We start from the raw sequence: 7,148 nt of genomic DNA, 5'->3' as shown, positions 1-7,148 counted from the left end.
CCATACAATGCTTCAAAAGGATCCATTTCTATACTTGATTGATAATTGTTGTTATAAGAAAACTCTGCTAAAGGAAAATACTTTTCCAATGATCCTTTGAAATCAATAACACACACCCTTAGCATGTCTTCAAGTATTTGAATAGTTTGCTCAGATTGACCATCTGTTTGATGATGATAAGATGTGCTGAAATTCAGTCGAGTTCCCAAAGCTTCATGCAAAGACTTTCAAAATATCAAAGTAAATCTAAAGTCTTTGTCCTAAACTATCGAAATAGGTACTCCATGAAGACGTACTATTTCTCTGATATATAATTCAGCATACTTGTCTATATAGTAATCCTCTCTAACTAGAATAAAGTGTGTTATCTTAGTCAATCTATCAACGATCACCCAGAACGAATCTTTTTTTACTGAGTGTCAAAGGTAAACCTGTTACAAAGTCCATGGTATTTCTTTTTCATTTCCATTGCGGAATAGAAATAGGTTGTAACAACCCCGAAGGTACTTGGTGTTCTGCTTTTGCTGACATGTTAGACAATTAGAAATAAACTCAATGATAGTTCTTTTCATACCTGTCCACCAATACCGACTCTTTAAATCTCGATACATTTTATTTCCTCATGGATGCATAGTCAAAGGACTATAATGAGATTTAGAAAGAAGATCTTTCTTCAGTTCTTCATCATTTGGTACACAAATCTGATTCCGATAATACAAACATCCATCAGACTTAATTTCAAAATCTTTCATTTCTCATTTCTTCACTTGCTCCATTATATATAAACACTTTTTATCTTTATTTTGTAAATCTTTGATTTGATCTAATAAGGCATGTCTTAGTCTTAATTCTGCAATCAATGCACCATCCTTTTCATTGATAATTGTGCATCTAACTCTCTTATAGCAGCAAATATTTTTTGGTTAAGTGCATCAACTACCACATTAGTCTTCCCAAGATGGTAATCAATAATCACATCATAGTCTTTTAGAAGCTCAATCCATCTCCTTTTTCTTATAATTAATTCCTTCTCAGTGAGAAAATATTTTAAACTTATGATCTGTATAAATGTAGCATCGCTCACCATATAAATAGTGGTGACATATCTTAAGAGCAAACACTGCAGTTGCTAGTTCCAGATCATGCGTTGGATAATTTCGTTCATGTTCCTTTAACTGCCTTGAAGCATAGGCTACCACCTTACCTTCTTGCATTAAAACACATCCCAAACCATTATGGGATGCACCACTGTAGATTATATAATCTTTCTTGACTCTGGTTGGACTAATATCGGAGCCTCTGTCATATTCTTTTTAAGCATTCAAAGCTTTCTTGACACTTTTTAGTCCAGACAAATGGACATCCTTTCAAAGTAGCTTGGTAAGTGGAGATGCAATTATTGAAAAATTCTTCACAAATCTCCGATAATATCCAGCTAATCCCAAGAAACTTCGAACTTCAAAGATATTTTTGGAGTTTTCCACTTCACTTTCTTGGGATCTATTATAATTCCTTCCGCATAAATCACGTAACCTAGAAATGCGACCTCTGAAAGCCAAAATTCACATTTTGATAATTTACCATAACTTTTTATCCCGTAACATCTGAAGTACTATATAGAGATATGTGTCATGCTCTTCCTTAGTCTTAGAATACACCAAAATATCATCAGTAAACACGACCACAAATTGATCCAAATACGGCTAAAACACCCGATTCATCAAGTCCATAAATGCTACTGGAGCATTGGTAAGTCCAAATGGCATCACAACAAACTCATAGTGGTCATATCAGGTTCTGAAAGTCATCTTTGGAATATCTTCCTCTTTTATCTTTAGCTAATAATACCCTGATCGAATATCGGTCTTCGAAAATACTGAAGCACCCTTGAGCTGATCAAACAAATCATCGATCCTCGGAAGAGGGTATTTATTCTTCACTGTCACCTTATTCAATTTACGATAATCTATACATAATTGTATCGATTCATCTTTCTTTTTAACAAAAAGTATAGGTGCACCCCATAGAGATACACTCGGTCTAATAAAATCTCAATCAAGTAACTCATATAATTGAACCTTTAATTCTCTGAGTTCTGTTGGAGCCATCATGTACGGAGTCATTGTGATAGGTGCAGTACCCGGGAAAATATCAATTTTAAATTTCACTTCTTGATCAGGAGGTAATCTGGGTAACTCGTTAGAAAATACATCCGGAAATTCTCAAACTGTTGGAATATCCTCCAATCAAATTTTAGATGCTCGGGTATCAATAACATTTGCAAAGAAAGTTGTACAGCCTTTTTCCATCATTTTCGTTGTCGTCGCTGCGGATATCACATTGGGGAAAGATCTGGCTTTTTCTCTAATTACTATTATCTCGGTGCCCTATACATCCTTTATGAATAATCGCTTCATGCAACAATCTACCCAACCATAATGCTGAGATAACCAATTCATGCCCAATATAATCTCAAACTCATCAAATGGTAACTCCAAAAGATTCACTATGAATACAACTCCTTGAATCTTTATCGGACAATTTTTACTAATCTGTGTAACTCTAACACTATGACCCAATGGATTTACACCTATCATATCACTATTGATAGGTTATAACAGAATATTTTTATTTTTAACTAATTCCAAACAAACATATGAATGCGTCGAACCCGGATCAATCAAAACAAATAAGGCTTGCCATAAATATAGAAAGGATCTGCTATAATCTCTTGGTCGTCACGATCTTCATTAGTCTTGATATTATAAATTCTAGCTGGAGCACGAACATTGGACTGGGAAGCTATCTCTGAATTTCCCCTTCCTCTACCGTTACCTCTACCTCTACCACCTCTCTAAGCTACCGCTACAGACCTCTCAGTCTATATGGTCTCTCCCCAGCTAATGGGCAATCTATGATAAAATGAACAGTGTCTCTGCAACGGAAGCAGGATCCAGTCTTCATTCTACAAACTCCAGGGTGATTTTTACCGCAATGATGTCATGGTAACATCTGACCCTATGACTGAGCTAATTTTCTAGCTCATGAGGTTGTTATCTGAGTATGTCAACCTTTTTCTTTTGCTTCAGATTCTTTACGACCAAAAGCACAACTTTTAAATTTATTTTGGTATAGAGAGCCGGAGCCTCGACCTCTCTTAGACTGAACGAGGATGATGCTCCTGATCTTTTAGATTGTCGTCTCTACTCTATCATATAATTTTCATTTTGCGCCATTTTCAAATCTTTTGATTTATTCACCACTTCCTGAAAAGTGGTCAAGTTCGTAGTCAACAAAAGTTCCCTATGTCTAGGGCGGAGGCCTCGAATAAATTTCTGACATATATCTCTTTCAGTGGGAACTATCTCCGAGGCATATCGAGCAAGTTTATTAAACTCACATTCATACTCATACACATATTTACCACCCTGAATCAGATTAAAGAAATCATGTTTCATCTGTGTAATAAACTGGTCAACGATATATTTCTTCTGAAATGCCTCTAAGAAAAACCGCTAAGTGATCTAATCTGGAGGAACATGTGTTGTCATGTTCGTCCACCAAATACGATCCTGGCCTCCTAATAGTGAAACTAGTCTATCCAATTAAGACTATCCAACATAATTTTCACATTATTCAACCACATATCTGCCACAACTGGACCTTCATTTGCTTCACCTTTAAATTTTACAGCTCCTAAACTTTTTAATTCTTTCAAAAATAATATTCTCGTAGATGGAGGAGGAGGTGGAGAAAGAGGAAGGGGAAGTGTTGCGACCCGCTGATATCGAGCCAGAATAGCCTCCAGAGCTTGTAAAAATGTTCCCTAATCTGGAGTTGGCACTCCCTGATGTACCTGTTCTCCCTGACGTTGAGGTACGTGTTCTACCTCGTTACTACTCCCACTAATGCTTCCCTAGGGAACCTCTTGTTTAGTGGCCCGTCTTATGCCTTCCGAACTCGACATCTAAACAAAATTACAAACTAACATTAGTAAGGAGCGACATCATAAATAAAATTATCATACCATACCAGATCAGTAATTTCGACATCCTAGTGGCATGTACATATTTCTGACATAACATAGGCTCAGATTAGGCCGAGAATCGGCTAAACCTGTAGCTTTTATACCAATAAAAGTAACACTCACAACCCATATATGTTTGAAAATACGAGCCACAGATGTCACATCAAACTGACCAATGTTCACTATTCATAATTGCTTAAAATTTTGTTTCTTTTAAAACAAACATGACTATTTGCAATTTTTAAAACTATTTATATCTACTTTGGACTTTCTTACCATTTAAAAACACAATATTATATATGTATATATTTTATGCATATCAAATACTGGTAAATTGAACTAGTCAAATTAAACCATCCTAATTTACTATTATAGATCATTTAGTCATAACTGATAACGCAGACTAATAAAATAATTATACATGCCACTACTAGTCAAAAGAAACATCAATGATATCTTACTAATACTTATATTACATATGATCTCCACAAGATGCTTGAGAGGCTCCTCACAAAACAATCGTATCTCAATCAGATCCTACGCATGAAAATCATCACGCGCTAAGTATAACTTAGTGAGGCAGTAACACTAAAGTTCAAAATAAATAAATAAAGTATCGAAATATACAAAATTATTTAAATTAAAATAGACATAACTTTTAGAATGTTCAAACCAGATATCTCAAGATGTTTTTTTATCAAAAACCTGAAAATAATCATCTTATGATTTTTACAAAATTATAATAAATCATATCAGACAGAATAATCAGTCAACATTTCTTTAAAGCCACACACTTTTTAAAACTTTCATATTTCATTTTTATAGCCCAAAGTATATTTAATAGAATATATGGTACGTGGATCAGACGAGTGTGTGCAATATATATCTCAGTGTTATCATCAAAATCAAAAAAGATAAGCACAGACAGTGCTATCACATCGGAAATCACAATATGCACAAAAAGTGCAATCATATCGGAATATATATACTAGTGTACACTCTGGTATACAACATTAATCAGAATCGAAATATAATCACTCCACCTCATGGCATGCCAATTGTACCTTTGACTCTGAATTTAACATACAGTGGGCTTTCAGTTCATTTCGTAATCATTTAATAAAAATCATATCAGAATCATAAATATATTTAAATCACATTCGTAAAACATGACATGGGCAGTTCATACCCAAAATCATTCATAAAACTTATTAAAATATTACGGATATAATTCCATACTCAAAACATAATTCATGTCTTTAAAATAAACAAGGTGAGGTTGACTTATCGGAAGTCGTCCTCGATCAAAATAATTAAATAAATAATCTGCACTCACCTTTGCCTCACTATAGAACTTGTATACAATAATCCTAGTCACGAGCTTTGTCATTTACTTTCAGATCGTTCGGATTGCTAGGTTTATCGTAGTCTGACAATACCAAATAATAACACAAAATGTTAGAGCTAAGTATTAGTATCGTACTAACATAAGCTGATTTTAACTTTTGATAATCTATAAAATAAAAATCGAGATTAAATCGATATCAATCTAGATCATATTTCCATGTAGTTTCCAACTTCTTAAAATACTCATCCAAATCCATGAATATTTATTTTCATCCTTAATCCTTCATCTTTTGCTAATTTACACAAATAAGCCACAAATTGTGAATTCTTTTTAGAATTCTCCTCAACCTTTCCATTTAATTCATAATGGTCTTCACCATTATGATCATTGAACATTAATTACTAAAATTCCAGCAGTTTAATAAAATACCCAAATCAATACTTCAACATTCAAAACATTATAATTTCAACCCAAACTTTCCTAAACTTTTGATTTTCAACCACCTAACTTTATAAATTTATAATTCAACCCTAACTCAATATTTAGTTCAAAAATTCAGCATACTAATAAATTTTCCAGCATTCAATAATTTACCCAAATGATACCTCTACATTTAATAACTTGCAAACATGTCCCCAAGGTTTTGGGACCTTTCGAAATCCACCATCACAATTTAACCAAATTGTGATTTGGGCTCAACAATTCTTCCAACATAAAATTTCCAGCATATACTTATTAAAAATCAACATTAAATACATCAAATTGCACATTAATACATTTAAGTCTCACAATTCCAAAACTTGTAACCAGCCCTTTTATACTTTTAAGGTTCCAAAATGATCCAAATCAATCTCCAAATCACATAGAATACTTCTAATATCATTTCTAATCCATAAGAAATTTTTCAACATTTTCCCCCAATTTCTTCCCTATGGTCGAATGCTTCATGTCACCTAAGGGGGCTTTTAGTTCAATTTCAAACTTGAATTCAACCTCCTATGATTAAATTCATGCATTTTCAATCCTCACAACATCAAATTGAATCAAAATCCCATCACTTCCATAAACCCTAATCATGTCAAACCTTATATATATACATGTACAATTAATTTTAATCATCATACATGCTTTAAAAATAATCACCAACATCAAAAACATAAAAAAGCATTCATCAATTCTTCAAGATCACTAAACCCTCCTTAAACCCTAATCAACAAATCTAATCACACAATCATCTTCACTATGAAATATTTATATCAATTGATAGAGAATTTCATGTAGATTAATTCTACATCTTATAGCTAAATTTAAAAATCAATTATATATCTTCAAAAATCAACATAAAAATCTTACCTTGGGAGAACTTGTAGTTTCGGCCAAATGAAGAAGAATAGCTGAAAATGTGTTAATTTTCTTGATTATTCTAGTATTTAAAAGATAAAGCACATGTCATTTATCTAATTAATTGACTTTAAAATTCAATTAATGAAAAATCTAAAAAATACCCTTAATAAATCTTGAAAATTACCAAATTCCATTGTATTATCTTCCATTAAAACATTCCTTGGTCAAAGATGAATCAACTTGACTTTGACTTTCTAATTTGTCCATGCAATTTTCAAAAATTGCATTTTAGTCACTAAAATTTCATTGTTCGGTGAAATCTGAAAAATTACACTGTTCTGAGCCAAATTTCTCTGATCTAAAATATGGAAATAATATTTCCAACCATTTTCTAACATCATTAAAAAAATTTGTAAAATTCTGGTTCAT

This window comes from Hibiscus syriacus, unplaced genomic scaffold, assembly GCF_006381635.1.
Source record: "Hibiscus syriacus cultivar Baekdansim isolate YM2019G1 unplaced genomic scaffold, ASM638163v2 tig00110346_pilon, whole genome shotgun sequence".
NCBI lineage: Eukaryota > Viridiplantae > Streptophyta > Magnoliopsida > Malvales > Malvaceae > Hibiscus > Hibiscus syriacus.
Note: the sequence above shows the minus strand (reverse complement) of the source record.